Source organism: Anabrus simplex, chromosome 3 (assembly GCF_040414725.1).
Source record: "Anabrus simplex isolate iqAnaSimp1 chromosome 3, ASM4041472v1, whole genome shotgun sequence".
In the NCBI taxonomy this organism is placed as follows: Eukaryota; Metazoa; Arthropoda; class Insecta; order Orthoptera; family Tettigoniidae; genus Anabrus; species Anabrus simplex.
In genome coordinates, this window is record NC_090267.1 from 181,667,749 (window position 1) to 181,687,590 (window position 19,842).

General features: G+C 40.6%; 1 protein-coding gene across 1 annotated transcript in view; it reads right to left on the reverse strand.

Annotated features, from left to right (window-relative positions):
- Nucleotides 1-19,842, reverse strand: part of LOC136866122 (guanine nucleotide exchange factor for Rab-3A) — a 674,264-nt gene that overhangs the window by 338,071 nt on the left and 316,351 nt on the right. The window contains exon 4 of the mRNA XM_067142812.2: nt 18,319-18,359. The gene's annotated coding sequence lies outside the window, so the exon portion shown is untranslated. The remainder of the gene's footprint in view (nt 1-18,318; nt 18,360-19,842) is intronic.

Genomic DNA, 19,842 nt, shown 5'->3' on the forward strand with positions numbered 1-19,842 from the left:
AACTTTAATCAAATAAATATGTTACCTAGACAATTGCTTAACTTAAATTGCATTCCTCGAAATTAATGTCTTCTTGGTGTTGGGATTTCATTTTCTGCTAGTGCATATCTTATATTCGAGAGAAAGTGAGTTTTAATCCCTTGAGAGTAGTCCTGAATACGGTTTTCCGTTTTGATATCATACAAATGTCGGACTTTTAATTAAGACCACGGTCACTTCTTGGCCAATCCTAGCCCTTCCCATGGACGTCGAGAACCACCATGCGTTAGAGCGACGTTAAACGGGTAACCAGGACTCATTTCCCCTAGAAAATAAAGTGAAATCTACCCACAACAGAATGTAAGGGTAGTTTGCCTGTTCATTAAGACGAAATACTGGGTGTCTGCAGATACTGAAGTTTCCCCTGCGAGCGAGAACACAGAAAACATCTACGGTATCCCCCGACTGTCGCAGACGGGGTGACAAACGAGAACCCCACGGACTCCCGACTCAGGAGCGTAAGATTTCGACCATGTGGCACCTAGTTGAGTCTGACATTACTTCCACTTGTACCACTCTTCTAACTTTTATCTTTCCTATTCGACCTCCCTTGGTCAATTCGTATTCTCTTCTGATCCCGACAAAAATAGGTTCGCGAGGCCTAAGGAGTTTTTAATTTTCAACACCTTTCGCGGCCCGGTGAGTGGGGCTAGACGCTGTGAATAATGGAATAAACACGCAGTAAAGAGGATTTGCTTTTTGTTATTGTAATAATATTAATAATAATATATGAAACAATAAAATAGAGGTGATACATTTATCCTTGGTTTCAATTTCACGCAAGAAACAGGATGTTGTTCAAGTTTTTTTATCATCATCATCATCATCATCATCATCATCATCATCATCATCATCATCATCATCATCATCATCATCATCATCTTGTACCTAGGGTACACCTTCTCCGTTCATTTGAACCGCGCGCCTTCTAGAAGGCCACGATCTGTTCTGTGAATCCTGAATTATGTATCTGAAGAAGTTTAGACCTTTAGTCATCAGATGTCTACTACCGAGCTCGGTAGCTGCAGTCGCTTAAGTGCGGCCAGTATACAGTATTCGGGAGATAGTGGGTTTGAACCCCACTGTCGGCAGCCCTGAAGATGGTTTTCCGTGGTTTCCCATTTTCACACCAGACAAATGCTGGGGCTGTACCTTAATTAAGGCCACGGCCGCTTCCTTCCTATTCCTAGGCCTTTCCTATCCCATCGTCGCCATAAGACCTATCTGTGTCGGTGTGACGTAAAACAAATAGAAAAAAAAGATGTCTACTATCGACTTATGTGCCCCCTTTGGCGGGAGGACGGACAAATTTTAAGGGAATGTTCACTTTGCTAAGTTAGTAATCCTTAAGTGTTTGTAAATTGTTTTTTTTGTGTGTGCTGAGGTTGTCAGCACTACGAAGGCTTCCTTCTTCCTTATGTTATGGACCAATCAGAAATTTTTGTATATTTTTTTGTAGCCAATTAAAATTGGGGGTGTGTTCAGGCATTCTGCCTAGCTCAAGAGAGTTCGGGAACCTTCCCCCTGAGTTACTATATAAGCTGAGGGCTTATGGGGCATTTTGCCATCTTCATCGCTCCGGTCTAAGTGTGTGTAGCGCATAGTTGGGGGCAAGACCCAACAGCTCAAGGTAATGGCAGACATATTTTAATATGTGATAGCTCCAGGCAATTAACTCGAGGGGAATGTTTCAAACTTCTTCCTTAGTGTAAAATTCTCAGGTTTAATATCCCCTTTTAAATGTAAATTTTCAAAGAAGTCTGTAGACTTTATTCGAATCCCTGCTGGGAAATATGTAACAGAGGAAATAAAGAGTGTTCACCCTCTATTAATTCCCATTCAACTTGGTGTGGGGGTGACTATGATTTTCTAAAATTATAAATTCTTCAAACCATTTTGGAACTTAATATGTCGCATCTATTCACCCCTCTGTAGTATAGGCTTAGCCTCTGTAACTTTGTATGATTTTAAGTGTATTTCAAAAGGAGTGCAAGTCTTTCGACTCCTAGCATTTTGTTCATGGCCGATCTCGAAAACCTTTTCTTTTGTACACTAAGGCCATTTAGAGTGGGCACTCATTTCCCTTGTTTAAAGTGTCATTAGTTATTGACGAGTGTGTAATAGACTGTCGAGCTGAAGTGACAGTTTTGAAGTTTACCAATTGTAAATTTGGATAAGATATTGGTGCCTCGAAAGCGGAGGCAGGACAGGTTTTTCTCCGGGTACTACGGTTTTCCCTGTCTTCTCCAATTCCAGCAACACTCTCAATTCTCATTTCATAGCATCTATCAGTCACTAATAAATCACTTTGGGAGTGGCGACCCCATCGTACTAATAGCCTATATCTGCTTCATTCATTCCATCCCTGACCCGGTTAATGACTGGAAAACAGGTTGTAGGTTTTCATTGGTGCCTCGAACAGGCTGGATTGTATTAATGTTTGAAGATCAAAGTGCTATACGATGTAAGTAAGTGGAGCAAGTATGCTCTTTGAAGTAGTGTACCTTTAGAGCTACCATGCTCATTCATTTGTAAACTATTGTATCGAAAATCTTCTCCATTGTACCTTATCGTTATTCCATTTAACTGTTATTCGTTGTTGTTCAATTCAGATTGTCTATCAAATTTTAAAATCAAAGAAAAAAGGGGAAAAATACAATTTGAAAGTTAAGTGCTTTATCTTATACCTTGATCTTTTCTCTGTCTACCCATTCACTTTCTTACACCTCTGTAGCTACGGAAATCCCGTAACAATTATTATTATTATTATTATTATTATTATTATTATTATTATTATTATTATTATTTAAATACAGAGCATGCTTTCAAATGCTATTGTTTCCCTTTAAATCGTTTTCCTGTAATTGTTTTAATTTGGAAGAGAGCGAAGGTTTATAAATGGACATATCAATGTGGTCGCCAATATAAATCGTACCTGCTAAACTCCTATACTTTGTCCTGAGCTTTCACGCTTGCACTGTCGGCGTTCTGGTGGCAATTCGGCTTACCGTGACTAAAATACACTATCCATTATGTCCTAAGAACTTTAATGAGGGAGTACAACATGGGGAATTGGACGTTTTCCTTCCAAGCCTGCCATACAAATAAAAAACAATTTCACCGTCTTCATATCAGTAAGCTTTAGCAATTCTTTTCACATATCCCAGTTGATGGGAAGACTGAATATACAGAGAGACGAGACATCCTGTTTACAAATTATATTGTCATGAGCTAGTATTTCACTGCTGCGTGAGCTGAGGGTTAAACGTGAGATTTACACAGCACTGCCAGGCCTTCAGAGATTACAGTGTGTATATAAATCATGCGAGAGTCCCGCGCTCAAACCACCCTACGAACCATATTTGGGACAAAGGGCATTCTTACCCTACCGGAAACATTATTTAAACTAATACTGTGGAGAGAGAGTCGATCGCAATATTAAATTCGATCATAAATATGAGCACAAATGCATTAAGTGCGCCAAGTATGGGCTACGATTCCGTAAAACCGATCTATTTCTTGAATTCTTTTATCTTCCCTTTCTTTTTCGCCAGTAGACCTTGTTTGTCTGTCTGCCTTGTTCCCCTTCTTAGAGTATCCTTGTTCTCCTCGATTTCTACTCGGACAAATCCTTCGCTTCCGCAATAATTTCCTTTCCAAACACTTTTCATTTTCTGCTGTCATAAATCCTAATTTGTAGTTCTTTTCACTCATGGAACTTGGGTTTTCCTGTTCTCCTGGAATATAAGGATCATCTTTGTAATTCTTTCTGGGTCCATTCTTTTAATGTGCCCATTAACATCAAGCTTTCTTTCCTTCATCGTAGTTGAGATCTTCTCAAACTGTTTGGTCTAAAGCGGAAAGTGAACTCATCTTGTGTTTGGGTCAGGATGAGTCGCTTCGGCGGTTGAGACGCCGGGCCTTCTGACCATAACTTGGCAGGTTCGACCCTGGCTTAGTCCGGTTGTATTTGAAGGTGCTGCTCAGTTACGTCAGTCTTGTATCGACAGATTTACTGGCACGTAAAAGAACACCCGAGGGACAAAATTTCGGCACCTCGGCGTCTCCGAAAACTGTCAAAGTAGTTAGTGGGACGTAAAAACAATAACACTAATTTCTATTTCAGACATATTTTCATTTCTTTATTATTATTATTATTATTATTATTATTATTATTATTATTATTATCATCATCATCATCATCATCATCCGACTCACTGGATGAATGATCAGCGTTGAGGCCTTCGGTTCAGAGGGCCCCTGGTTATATTCCCGGCTGGGTTGGGGACTTTAATCGCATCTGATTAATTCTTTTGGCTCGGTGACTGGGTACTTGTGTTTGACCTAACACTTTCCTCTTCGTATTCAGACAAGACAATACACTACCAAGCACCACAGAAACACGCAATAGTTATTACATTCCTCCACATAAGGTTGGCGTCAGGAAAGGCACCCGGCCGTAAAACAAGGGCAAATCCATATGCGACAGTTCGCACGCGCGATCCCACAGATGTGGGACAAGCGGTATATTATTATTATTATTATTATTATTATTATTATTATTATTATTATTCTTATTATTATTATTAAATTATTAAAATTTGTACAGCTTATTTATAAAGAATGGTTGGCTGAATCTGAACGTTCTGCATGTGACTGTTCAATTTCTGTAGCTAGAAAGGCTATTACTGTTATCGCCGTAAATTGTATGGGATCAAACTTGTAACGCCACGTCCACTGCAGACGGTTTGAAATACATCAATGTTTTTAAAAACTGCATGAACTACAATTCCCTTCATTAAAACACACACGCGCGCGCGGTGTTTCCAAGCATGTGGGAAGTAACTGGGGGGTGGATAGTACACCCCAAAACAGCACAAAAATTCCTCGTCAACAATGAACCGCAGGGTAGCCTATATGTTCATAGGGACTTTTGGTGTTTTTTAATGTAGGCTACTATCTCCTTGCTTACTTCCCACATGTCTGGAAACACCTTGTATAGGCCTAAACATGGTTGGTACTATAAGATGGATGAACCTGTCCATCCTAGCACAGTTTTTAAATATTTGGATGTATACTGGTAAGCTTGTTTCAGATCAGCATCTACAGGTTTATGCATTTCGTTCTTAGTTAGCTATGAAAATCCTTTCAAAAGCAAACTGAATTATAATTTTCAAAGCACTTCTGGGTACTTAACGTACACTATTTTCACTGGCGGTGACATCCAGAAACTAACTACATCTTCTGCTTCGAATTTCCTTCCGCGTCCGGTGTCATTCGAGAGTTCAGTATTCTTCATATGCACAAACACATCACACAAACAGCCACCACAGACACACGCAATAGTTAATATATCCACCCATATGGTATTGGCGTCAAGAAAGACAACCGGCCGTAAAACAGAGCCAAATCCACATGTACGACACAACTCGCACTTTTGATCCCAGTAGGGTGTGAGAAAAGCTGAAGAAGGAGAAGTACTATTCGAGAATTCTATTAATTGTTATCTTTCATTCAATGAAAGTTTGTTATTTTAAATATCACAGTGAGGAGGATCACGGATCCATGATACGTCGTCATATATACTAGATTGAAATTACTGTTTAAACTTGACTTCAGAGTTTGAAGATCGAACATACTGTATGTCATAGCATAATTCCATTCTAACGCCAAGATCATTTTCCACTAAAAATACGCTAGGATTGGAAATGGGTAAAAATTTCAGTTTTAAACAACTGATCCAAAAACTATTTCGCCGAGCTCGATAGCTGCAGTCGCTTAAGTGCGGCCAGTATCCAGTATTCGGGAGATAGTAGGTTCGAACCCCACTGTCGGCAGCCCTGAAAATGGTTTTCCGTGGTTTCCCATTTTCACACCAGGCAAATGCTGGGGCTGTATCTTAATTAAGGCCACGGCCGCTTCCTTCCCACTCCTAGCCCTTTCCAGTCCCATCGTCGCCATAAGACCTATCTGTGTCTGTGCGACGTAAAGCAAGTAACAAAAAAAAAAAAATCATTTCAAACATCTTTATATTCCCACGAGCACTGATTACAGTCAAAGAATTACCTTTAAGAGAGATATTTCGTTCATTTAGTTTCGATGAGATGAAATATATGCCCATGTATTTAGCCAAAACTCATCAACAAAGAATGAAACAATCTTCGTTGATTTTGTTTACAAATGATATGGCTTCCTGTCTTAATTAAAAGATCCTTGAGAGCACCTTGCGCTGTGAGAACCAGCGAACTTCACAATGTAACAGAAGCTGTTTTTGCTCGCTACCCATATCGCCGCAAAGTACTGAGAACAGTCTGCTATTCAGCTATTTGCTTTACGTCACACCGACATAGATAGGCCTTGTGGCGACGATGGGATAAGAAAGGCCTAGGAGTGGAAAGGAAGTGGCCGTGGCATTTAATTAAGGTACAGCCCTAGCATTTACTTGGTGTGAAAATGGCAAACCACGGAAAACCATCTTCAGGGCTGCAGACAGTGGGATTCGCACCCACTATCTCTGGGATGCAAGCTCACAGCTGCCCGACTCTAATCTGCTATTCAGAGGCCTTGCCTTAATTCTTTTTTCTTATTCTTTCTGGACTTTCGCAGTCATCTGGGGTCGACCTAATGTGGATTAAGTCCACTTTTACGATCAGTTGTCCTTCCTGACGCAAACCCTGTGTGGAAGGAGGTATTCACTATTACGTGTTTCTGTGGTGGTTGGTAGTGTGATGCGTTGTATGTAGATTAAGACGATAAAGACCACCCACTCCCCGAACCAGAGGAGATAAATATATGACGTTAAAATCCTCGACCCGGCCGGGAATCAAACGCGGGCCCCTTTGAGCCGAGAGCCTGTACGCTGACCATTCAAACAAGGAGTCTGACTGAGGCCTTACCTTAATGAAGCTTATAATTTTAATTCTGCTTTATAATACGGCTTTCAGCTTAAATGTCATACCTTTGGTCGCGAATAATTTCCTGTGAATGAAACAGCGAGTCCAAGTAACATCGAGAGTAATTTTTACTATTTGCTTTACGTCGCGCCGACACATATGTATAGTGTGAAAATGGGAAACCACGGAAAATCTCCTTCAGCGCTGCCGACAGTAGGACTGGAATCCACGATCTCCCAAATGCAAGCCGACAACTACGTGACCCAAACCGCACGGCCACTCTCTCGGTGTCTGACTTACAAGGGGAACCCGCCGAGTGTAACAATCTGATTTCACACAAACCTTGCTCAGTCGAAATAAGCGAACACATGTTTCGGCTTATCCGTAGACACTCGACCATTTCATAGAAAATGACGGTCGAAGTTTCCGACGTCCTTTACGTGCCTATTAGCGCGTAGCAAGTTCAAACGCCACGGTGGCGCAGTGGCTGCGGTTTCACAGTTTTGCGCCCCGTGTTCAAATTCCGTTGTTTGTTTCATTTATTTACTTTTGTCCATTGACGATTACTAAACGGATGTTTCTTATCAAGTTAGTGGATACAAAGGCGTTATGCTGATTGTAAAATTACATTCCCGAATGTAAGCAGACATCTACAGTACGGGAATCAAACCATGCAGCCACTTGTTCAGTCAAATACAGACTAACGTCCACCAGATAAGAGTTTCCAACAATTTCTAAAGCTATCAATCCGAGATGATAGACAACAAAGTTTATTTTTCCGAACTGTGTACAACACTTGTTTCCATGGGATTGAAATGCAATATTTGTAATAATCCCCTTCCTTTTTTCCGGCGAGTCGAGAAGGGAGACAACACATACGCTACACGTAAGAAACTGTTAAACAGTAATTCCCTGTTTTTGTGTCGGTGAGAGTATAGCAGATAGTGTCATCCATAAAATGTCATTCCTGGGAGAGAAAGAGACGGATGCAAGATGCTTTGAATTTTCGAACTCCATAAAGCTATAAACAAACTGAAATACATATTTATGAAAGAAAAGCTTTTGCAACGGAAATCTTGTTACTTTGCAGTTTTCAACTGTAGACATTTTGTTCTGTCTTTCTCGGACAAATGCGCGGTTTTATCAAATACATATACAGTCTAATAGAAACACAAAGGCAAACCTCGAGGGTCATAACTTCAGACTTGTCACACACAAAAAGTTAGGTATATAGATAGAAGCACGTAAGATAAATTACTGAACGGTGTACAGCATGTTTCTTTTCCTTTCTTTGTCGGCGAGTCGAAATAAAGAGACATCAATAAGATTTAAATTGTGCCCAACACATCTTTAAATGTAAGAATATGTTGCACTAGTAATTTTCTTTCATTGTAGGCGAGAGTAGAGTACAGTAGATACTGTCAAATTTCATAATATGTCAATTGTGAGACAGAAAGAGATAAATGCAAGCTGCATGTAATTTCCAAACTCCACAAATCCACACACAGTGGTGAACATATGTTTGTATGAAAGAAAACTTTTGCACTGGAAATTCAGTTACTGCTTGGTTTTCAACTATAGAGTGACTTTTCCGTCTTTCTCAGACAAATGCTCGGTTTTACCAAATACATGTTCAACCACAAGAATACCACCGAGGTCCGCGGGCATAGTTTGACCACCGCTGCTCTAATCCATATACTTGGCACTTGAAAGTAAAGGAATAATATTGCTAATGCCTAGATAACTTGTAGTAGCCAAGTACAGCTGCTATAGAGATTGAGATCGGATACTAGGGAACTAATTATCTCTGATGTTACGAGATGCTGTCGAACACGCAAGGTAGGCATTTGACCTGCACGCACGCCGGCAGGTCTCCATGACAAGCGGGAAAGGACAACCCCAACATCCTACCACGGAGAGGGTTTTGCTCCCATGGGTAACATAAATTGCAGCCACACCCACAAAGTTCCGTACGTAACTGATCTACCATACCGAAGAGAAAATTACTCTCTTAATCGTATTTCCTCTTTGAATGTGAAGTTTCGCTTCATGGTCATAACTTCCGACGGTATCTTTTGGAAAACTCAATCAGTTGATGGTCAGCAACGTTTCTTCTATAAAGAAATATTGGAAAATTCACTACTGACATGCACGTAGAGAATCATAAATCCCTAATAGCTGTAATATTTCCCAGACAGGATGAGACTTCGAAACTTAATCTTCGAACAACACCATGAAGCGTAAATAAAAATACAACAATCGCTAACCATGAGAGATGTTCAACTGTTGTTAATCCAACTGGCTTTGCTGTACGGGAGTGAAAGCTGGTCGGGCTCAGGATATGTTTATAAGTTGGGAGTAACAGAATACTTGCTGGTACAAATAAGTGGGAACACTGGCAAGAGGGTTATGAGGAGATAACGGCTGCTGGAGATGAACATACAATTGGGCCCACGAGAGTTGAAGTCTGACATTTGAGCGGCGAAAGCAGTAAGTACGAAGTCATAGTCATAGTAACTGCGTTGTCATAGTTACCTCTATCAGGGGCATATCACCCGTTCATACAGCCTGAATATTTAATTAACTATGTTGGTCTATGCAATTCAATAAACTGTGCCCCGTTCCTAAGCTCATGCTAATAATTCCGGCATTTAAGACAGAACACGTCATTGCCGTTAAATAATATGAGATTTCGTATTCAGTAAACTGACAATAACCTCAAGAAATGCACATGTTAAATAGAGAATAGAACTGTACAAGTCACCACTGATTAACTTAAAAAAAACTAACAACGAAAATAATATTCAGGAAATAAACACTTAAATTCTTACATAAAGCAGCAACAATTAACACAGCTAACACAGTACTACTCCGAATAATATCACAAAAGCGACTGAGAAGATAGGCAACCCACGTAGCGAAAGCTTCCTTAAATGTGGCATCTCTGTTATCGTTGCCATAGCAACAGACCATTTTCGAGCAGCGTTAGTCAACTTTTTCTCGCCGATGGCGCTAAACGTCAGACTTCAACTCTCGTGGGCCCAACTTTAGACAGATGAAGATGTGTGCATTAACCAGCTTCGACAGTGGGGTCAAGTGAGACGAATGAACTCGATCATGCAGGGCAAAGGAAGCCAAGGGAGACCAACTCAGCTTTTAATTATTTAAAGTAGAGGTGTGGAACTATATAGACGAGGTCACGGAGCGTGTTGTGGAGGCGCATAGCTAATTCACACAGACTTGCAATATTGAACAGTGTGGCCAACTGTCCCTTATTTTAAGCGACAACCCTATATTTAAGGAAAATACCGCGCGTCCCTTGTAAACATTTCATGGGACATGAAGTCTCTCTCATTTTCAAGACTGAATAAAATTTCTATTTCACATTAAATTCTGTATGAAACTGAATTTTTTCTTCATTTACGTGTTTTAAGCATTTGATGAGACGATTGTGTCCGACAAATATACATTGTTGCGATTTGAGAGACCGATTGTGACTAGTCTACAAGTAATCTTGAACATTTCAGTTAGCGCTATTGTACAACAATGAAAAAATGAAAATGAAATGGCGTATGGCTTCCGGTGCCGGGAGTGTCCGAGGACAAGTTCGGCTCGTCAGATATAGATCGTAGGAGACCTTCCCGTCGTGATGAGGATGAAGTGATGATGAAGACGGCACTACACCCAGTCCCCGCGCCAGCGAAATTAACCCTGCCGGGAATCGAACCCGAGAGGCCTGTGACCACAGGCCAGCGCGCTAACCATTTAGCCATCGAGCAGAACTGTACAATAATGGAAATAGGTTGTTATTTAAATAAAAATGTTACACATTTGTAATGTTCACATTTGCAGAAACTTCACCATACTCAAACATTAAAAAAAAATACATGTTTACAATGTAAAATGCAAATGAACGTGTGTGAGTTCCGGTTGGTTTAAACTTTACGAGTGCTGTAGATTTCTTAAATGCCGATTATTCCTAAGTTTTTTTTTGTTTTTTTGTTTTTTTTTGCTTTACGTCGCACCGACACAGATAGGTCTTATGGTGACGATGGGACAGGGAAGGGCTACGAATGGGAAGGAAGCGGCCGTGGCCTTAATTAAGGTACAGCCCCAGCATTTGCCTGGTGTGAAAATGGGAAACCACGGAAAACCATTTTCAGGGTTACCGACAGTGGGGTTCGAACCTACTATCTCCCGAATACTGAATAATGGCCGCACTTAAGCGACTGCAGCTATCGAGCTCGGTTATTTCTAAGCTGAATAGAATAAAAGTCTGTTCTTATTTAAATATGGTTGAACGTTTAGGACATTGAATTAAAAATCCAAATGTATGCAAGTTTTAATTTCTTTATTAAATTTTCTGAATGATTTTCATTTTTTCACAATTTGGATTTTTTTAACACGTTAAAAGGCTGATTATACGCTAGTGCCCCTTATTTTGGTGTCAGAAATCTGACAACTCAGATACTGAAGGAGTACGATTATCAATAGAAAAGGCATGGAGTCTCCATATTTTTATTTTGTTGATGAGGTAAGAGACAAGGTACAACCATCGCGTAGCTACCAATCGAGTACTAGTTGTATGAAAGGGTGTGGATTATTTGTGAAGGTAATATTTTAGACTGGTATAGCAAAGAAAAAGAAGCGCGCGCGCGCGCGCACACACACACACACACACACACACACACACACACACACACACACACACTTGGGATGCTACATTACTGAATGAATCGTCCCATTGATAGAGCGGCATACTGCGACAGTAATCGAATCATGAAATGCCAGATAAGCACTTATCATTGTAAAATAATTCAAAGCTAAAAAAAACGTATACATTGTGACTATTTTGCCTATTAAGAAAGCAAGTTTCCATGTACTGGGAATATAACATTTAATTCGTCGTTCGGTCGTGAGGACCAATGCTGCCTTAAAGAGTTTCCTGCCTTGGCTCTGGCGTCCCTATCTTCAAGGAGACAGCTACAAGAGTAAGATAAGCACATCATATCACTTCCGGTCTCTTAACTTCCACTCGTGAATGGAAGTCACATATAGTGTGGTATATATCAGTAATTCTCAAATTTCATTCATGTACCCTAAAATGTAACTGCTCGTTAGCCTTATTCTCGCACATGCGTTAGTGCATAATCGTATCTATAAACTAATAGTGGTCAGTAGTGTACCACAAAATAACTCCCTGTGTGGATCAATGAGGCTAAGATCGAGGCTTCAAAACCAGCAGAAGGAGTGAGGATTTTCGAAAAGTGGAACGAAATACATACGGAAATCCACGACGAAAGATGCCGGCATGTGAAAGATTGGTACAACCATCGCCTAGCTACCCAACCAGGTACTAATTGTATGAAATCTGAACTACATACATTGCCCATCAGAGATATCCACGTCTCACTATCTACTTTTGTTTTTACAGACGCCGAGGTTTCGGAATTTTGTTCCAGTAAATCTACCTACACGATGCCGTCGTATTTGAGAACGTTCAAATAGGCCAACCACCGGACTGAGGCGGGATCGAACCTGCCAATTTGGACTCTGAAGGCGTGCGCTCTACCATCTGAGCCACTAATTCCAGCCAATATAATTTAAATCTTAAAAGACAGACAGGGACAAATTTAAGAGAAGGTTTGAGGTAATCCTTTCCCTTATTATTGCTAAGGCGTAAAATAATATAAAGGAGACTGCTGTGTCTGCCTATTTCCTTAATCACTTTATTAGAAATCAAAATTAGAATCAGAATAAGAAATGTGTTTCCTAAATTATAACACTTTTTGAGCAACCGTGACCTCCGATTCAAATCCCGCAGAATGTTCAAGATCCCAAGGATAACGAGGTACTGGGAAATCATGTGAAGTACTAACCTAAAAAACGCAGGAAAGCAGCCTATTTTAGCCATATCTTCCGAAATTAAAAATGCTTTTTCTTTTTTGCTATTTGCTTTACGTCGCACCGACACAGATAGGTCCTATGGCGACGATGGGATAGGAAAGGCCTAGGAATTGGAAAGAAGCGGCCGTGGCCTTAATTAAGGTACAGCCCCAGCATTAATTACAAATGCAGCGTGGTACAAAGAAGAGAAGGGAAAAGGGAAACGCGAACGTTAAAGGGGAAGATCATTCTTGGCACGGAACATCCAACAGTGTTCGATATCCACGAAACGGAAACTCTGATACCCTAAACAAAGAAAAATCTCTACGAGTGTCGCCGGTCTTATGAATTTCATCCTGGCCGAGCCTGTCTCTTACCCAGAGGCCTCGGATTCGTTTCTCGGCTATGTCAGGGATTTTTGCCTGGGTATGAGGGCTGGTTCAAGGACCACTCAGCCTAAGTAAGAACTGAACAATTGAGGAGCTATATGGTCATGGGATAACAGACTGGTCTAGAAAGCTAAGAATAATGACAGAAGATTCGGCCCGCTGATTACGCGTCACCACGCAATCTACAGCCCACCAGGTTGAGCAACCATGGCATTTATTTATTTATGTATTTATTTTATTTATTTATGTATTTATTTATTTATTTATTTATTTATTTATTTATTTTATTTTATTTTATTTTATTTTATTTTATTTTATTTTATTTTATTTTATTTTATTTTATTTTATTTTATTTTATTTTATCTGAAAGGAGTAAATGTCAACTTTAAAGAAAACTTTTTTCTGTCCAATTGTGTTCAGCCCCAGTTTAACACAGGTCTGGAAGAAATTTAGATCATCCACACAGATGTCTATGAAAATAGATAAGAAATCGTACAAAGAAAATAAGGGACTGTGGGAGGGAAAGACAACTATCTCTTCTAATCTACATTTATTCTTGTTCAGTTCTTCTGTAACTAAACCTAGACTTAACCTGGTTATTCCAAGTTTCAAATGGGAACAACTGTACGCAAAGCCGTAATACGTTGACTTGTCTCTTCCGAGTTGTGTGAGTAATCTGCTCTAAATATCAGGTGCTAAGGGTGAATTTTCTACTGTATTTTACTTCAAACTGTGTGTAATGTAACTGAAGAATCAATTGAAAACAACTGTACTGTTCCCACGTGACTAGAGAAATTCCGTTCTGGAGACATGAGCCTACAAGAGCGACCTTCTGTCCTAGATAACGACGCTCTGAAAGCAGGCGGAGGCGTCACCGCCAGAGAACTCGCCAATGAGTATAGTGTGTCAGTGTCAGGCATTGACGAGTTTTTGAAAAGAATAATAAAGAGAAGACAAGACAAGTAAATGGAATCTTCACGATATGACAGAGCCATGCTTCAAATGTTTACAAAGTACTGTAAAATCCTTACAAACATTCTTCAGCTTATTCCTGTTATTTCTGGGGATACTCAGGCTATTATCGAAAATGGCCCGGAGGCTTAAGACCAGATACTCCTCCTAATGCCAAGTAATTTATCAGGTGATCATTTCACCTCAGGATCGAACCGGGATTCGGCTAGCATTTTCGCCTCTAAGCTAATCGTGACGAAACCCCTCATTCATCGTAAGGCGGTGAGAATAATATGCATCCTTTCAAGGGATAACTGTCGAAGTACTGACACAAAAAGCTGCGCAGTCGTCTACACCAGATGTAGTCAACCAGCGTTTTACTGGAGGTAAGAAGGAAACAACGGAATATAACTTATACGATAGCCGAGGGCAGAATGCTGTAACTTCTCTACTCACTTATTTCATCAGGTGTTAAGAGCACCCTGTTACATTTCCTGAATACTTACATTCGTGGCAGAGCCCGGAAAGGAATCCAGACTAACCAGGCAGAAGTCTTCAATGCTATCCCCAATGAACAGCACAAAAATCCAATGGCCGCCATGTGGATACGTTATCACACTTCCACAGTAAACAATTCGAAGCTTCTGAATCTCCATGTACAACGTATTCCTTGGATCTAGTTTCCCTAAACCACCAAGTATCAAAAGAAGAGACCACAAAGTAAGTATACAGTGTACTCCCGATTATTCGTGAGCGAATTATCCGATTTGCAGGTTATTCATGTAATATTGGAGAAAGAGTTTGGTGAACCAGGCTAGGCTTTCAACAATGTGAGTTGTTTTCGAAACCAACTCTCTCGTGCTGTGTTTAGAAGTCCGTTATAACGAAGACTCAAAGGTGATACATTTACTCGCTATACCAGACTGTCGTTATATCAGATTTTTCATAAAAGTAGGAAAAGATACCAAAAAACAATAAAATCGTCCGGATCCATGGCTAAATGGTTAGCGTGGTGGTCAGTGGTCATAGGGGTCCCGAGTTCGATTCCCGGCAGGGTCGGGAATTTTAACCATCATTGGTTAATTTCCCTGGCACGAGGGCTGGGTGTATGTATTGCCTTCATCATCATTTCACCCTCATAACGACGCGCAGGTCGCCTACGGGAGTCAAATCAAAAGACCTGCACCTGGGAAGCCGAACCCGTCCTGGGATCTCCCGACACTAAAATCTATACGCCATTTCATTTCATTTACCATTAAAATCGGCATGAAACAGCAATCAGTTTGTTCGAAGCTTTTCGTGGATGTTTTCCATACAGAGAGTTATTCGTTAGTAACGACATTTTCTAATTCCGATTCTCTGTGGAAACACGTGTTCAGGCTTATCTTTAAGAATTGCAATAGCGCCACTCCAGAAACTTCTGTGGCAAAAGTTTCAATTTTCTTACTTCAACCAGAGTCACCTAACTTTACTTTATCGTGAATGTACTATGACAGTTTATTTCAAGCCCGCTGTGGAGTAATAACCTTGTCACTATAATTTTACGTGGGGACAGCCTTTCTGAAATTCAACCTCTGAAATCAGTGATGCACACTAACACACCTTGAGAAGAATCAAATCCTTATTTAATTTCAGTACCTAGTATTAAAATTAAGTGATCGTTTACTTCAGCATTTATTTTTAAGGAGTTAACACCTGCTGCCAGTCACGTTATTAACCGACGTCTACAGCACCTTCGACTCTCGGCGAGAATTCGCTCGTGCACGTAGCGAGAAATCGACATAGAAGATGATCAACTGCATTCAATATAAACGCTGGAAGAAATTTGGAACAAGGAGACCCTACCCGAAGATTGGAAATAGCTTTGATCCATCCATTACACAAAAAAGGCAGCATGAAGAACATCAACAACTACAGAGGAATATCTTTCCTACCCGTGACTTACAAAATTCTATCACTTGCCATCCTGGAGCGTTTGGAAGCACAAGTCGAACATCAAATAGGTGAATACCAAGGAGGGTTCAGAAACGGTCGCTCAACAGCTGAACAGATCCAAACTCAAAACGATCATCAGATATTGTACGCTAAGGTCCAAGCAGTATGTGTCTGTCTTTGTGGACTTTAAGAAAGCGTACGACTCCATTGACCGGGAAGTCCTGCTAAACATCTTAAGTGAATTTGGAGTTGATTTGAAACTGCTGGCATTAATTAGAGCCACCCTGACCGATACAAAATCCAAGGTGAAGTTCCACGGATGTCTCTCGCATTCCTTTGACATCAAAACAGGAGTCCGACAAGGTGATGGGCTATCCCCGATACTCTTCAACTGTGTTCTTGAAAAGATCATCCGAACCTGGCGGGTGAGATTACAGGAAACCAACTACAGTCCATTGAGAATAGGAACCAAATCCAAGGGGATCGCAACAAACTGCTTAGCATTTGCCGATGATATTGCTGTTCTCTCAAACGACATAGAAACCGCTAGAGCTCAAGTTGAAATTTTAAAGGAAATTGCCGAACAAACTGGTTTGCAGATATCGTTTGAGAAAAAAGAAGTAATGACTAACATCAAAGAGTCTCCACCAAAACTCCATACAAAATACGGGGACATCACCCGAGTAGACAAATTCAAATACCTGGGTGAGATCATCATGAAAAATGGACTGGACAAAGAAGCACTTCAGGAGCGAGTACGCAAACTGGAAATAGCCTACCAAACATCCCGCACAATCTACAACAAAAAATGCCTTTCCCAAAACACCAAGATACGTCACTATGAAACAGTTCTGAAGCCAGTAGTTCTATATGCAGCCGAAACCCTGTCTCTAAATGCCAACAAAGGACTCCTTGAAGAACTGGAGAAAAGAGAACGCAAAATTGTGAGAGGAATCTTGGGATCAAAGTACAGAAATGGAATCCATCAAAAGAGATCCAACAATGAAGTCTACAGCAAAATAGAGAAAATTACCGACACAATCAGAAAAAGACGGGCACGATTTTACGGTCATCTGAAAAGAATGGACGGAAGAAAGTTAACTAAAGGAATCTTTCACTTTTTTGATTCAAACCCCAAAACCACATTCCCTGGTTTAGAAATACCAAAGAAGACCTGCAAATGCTACATATCTCAGCTGAAGACGCCCTTAACAGAGATCTCTTCCGCAAGAAAATATTGACGAACGGGTTAAACCGAGACGAGCAGTCGAAGAGAAGACACGGTGCCCCTTGGACAGAGGAGCGTAAGCAGGCCCACTCACAAAGAATGAGGGAAATTTGGGCTCTAAAGAAGGGCAAGTTCAGTGTCAAATGCAACAAGACTTAACGTGGTCCTTGTTGGCCCCAGCGAATTATATATTTATAATAATAACATCAATAATAATATGTACCTACAACGTCACTTCCAGTGTAGAGTCGTTTTCAACAGACATTGGACTGCAGGAATATTGTCCTGATAAAGCTGGTGGTTTGTGTGCCACTTTCGGAGGCACTGAGGTGCTGGAGTTTGTCCCGCAGGAATTATCTTACGTGCTGGTAATCTGCCGACACGAGACTGGCATACTCTAGCACCTTCAAACACCACCGAATTGATCCTCGATCGAATCCGCCAACCTGGGCTCAGAGGGCCAGAGTTTCTGGCGTCCGAGTCACACACAGCTTGACTACCGGCAGTGCTTTTTCGTATTTAAGCATTCTTGGATATCTACTGACCCAAAACCCTATACGCAGTCCTTGGTTCATTCTCATTACTTGAAGCTACAATAAAATAATGTAGGTGGTCTTCTGAAAACTCACTAGCCATGTCAATATCCTTACGAAGATAGAGTGAAATCTCCATATACCATATTAAATCCATTTTCTATCCAACACGGAATTCGAATATTTCTCTTAACCTCATGAAATCATGACCTAGTCCCACAGTGTAGTGATGGCGTTCCTGAGTCTTGAAGGCCGCAGGTACGATTCAAGAATATTTTTATCTTCAGTTGAGAGCTGAGACCACAGTGACGCGAGAGATACCGAGAAGCTGTATAATACGAGAGACCACCAACGATATGAAATACAGCTGAGGATGTGTAGTCATGCTCATCACGTGAAAATGCGATATCCGCAGGCCATTTAGGTGGGTTTTATTTATTACTGAAATCATAATATTTACTCACCTTATAAATAAAGCTGCGGCTTGGGAAGGTTGGAAGTTAACCTGGAAACAAAGATAAAAGCCAATTAAAATTTGCCAATACACAAGTAGTGAAGCACTAACATATGTAGGATATACATGATGCACACGATCCTAAGCTCAAACAGGTATCACATCCAAACACTAGAGCAGTTTTTTAATGTTCAAAACATTAGAAGAAAAAGTAGAGGTCCCCATACTACGAAAAACGTAAAATTAAGCATTTTCATAAATTGTGCCGAAAATTGAAGGGCTAAAGGGCCCGGAAAAACAGCCTAAAATCGCTTGTTCCTTTACTAGTTTTCATTTTTTTCAAATCTCTTTTTTTTTTTTTTTTTTTTTTTTTGCTAGTTGCTTTACGTCGCACCGACACATATGTCATATGGCGACGATGGGGTACGAAATACCTAGGAAGTGGAAGGAAGCGGCCGTGGCCTTAATTAAGGTACATCCCCGGCATTTGCCTGGTGTGAAAATGGGAAACCACGGAAAACCATCTTCAGGGCTGCCGACAGTGGGGCTCGAACCCACTATCTCCCGATTACTGGATACTGGCCGCACTTAATTTATTCAAATCCTAACTAATTAACTTATTTGCGCAATTCTTTCTGCAATGTGTTCCTTGGTTCAATACTCAGGCATTTCTTGATTCTTTGAAAAATGTCCACACCGAATGTAGTTATAAGGCCTTAAATGAAACTCTGCATTGACTCACGCTCGTAGTGGTAGGAAAAGGCAAACTGCTAATCTAATCGACCGGATAACGATGATTAAGAAAAGGATGGTAATTTTTAGAAATAAAAAATATATTCTCACACTTTACTATATTTTAATTACCTAAAATTCTTAGCTCATAACCCTAGGATGTTTCCAACATTAGAATTCTTTAATAAAACATTATTCCTGAGTCACTTAGCCAATTTCGTTCCTTTCCGAGCTCAGTGATATTACGTTTACAATAACTTGGGGTCTTCCATTTGCCCATATGTTATGATCACCGTGGTGTACAGTGCAGCAGAACTGTCCGAACAGCGTTCTCGACACAAAGCGCCAGCCGCGCACCAGATAGTGAGTGCATCGGCGCGCAGGAGTTCTAGGGGTCAGTCTAACTCTCCCTGTGTCTCAGTTGCTTACCCGGCATTTACTTCGTGCTTGAAAGGTGTATGCTTGATTGTAGCATCCAATTCTGGCGAGTTTTGAAGAGAAACTGAGAAGCAGAGACTCGTCGATCTTCGAACAGATGTGGGAGGCGACTTAATTCATTCCATCCACCATAACGGAATGTGTAAGTGGCCTTGTCATTTTAAAATTTAAGAAATACTCCCTGGGACCCTATAAACTAAAACACTTGGAAGACATTCTACGTTTAAAACAGGAATTTAGACATATTTATTGACTCTGCAAAGCTCAAACACACTCCTGACTTCTTTATCGAATATTTTTCTGTGTCAGAAGAAGTTACGCATACCTTAAAGCTGAAGCTCGTAGAACTTCAGTGAAATACACG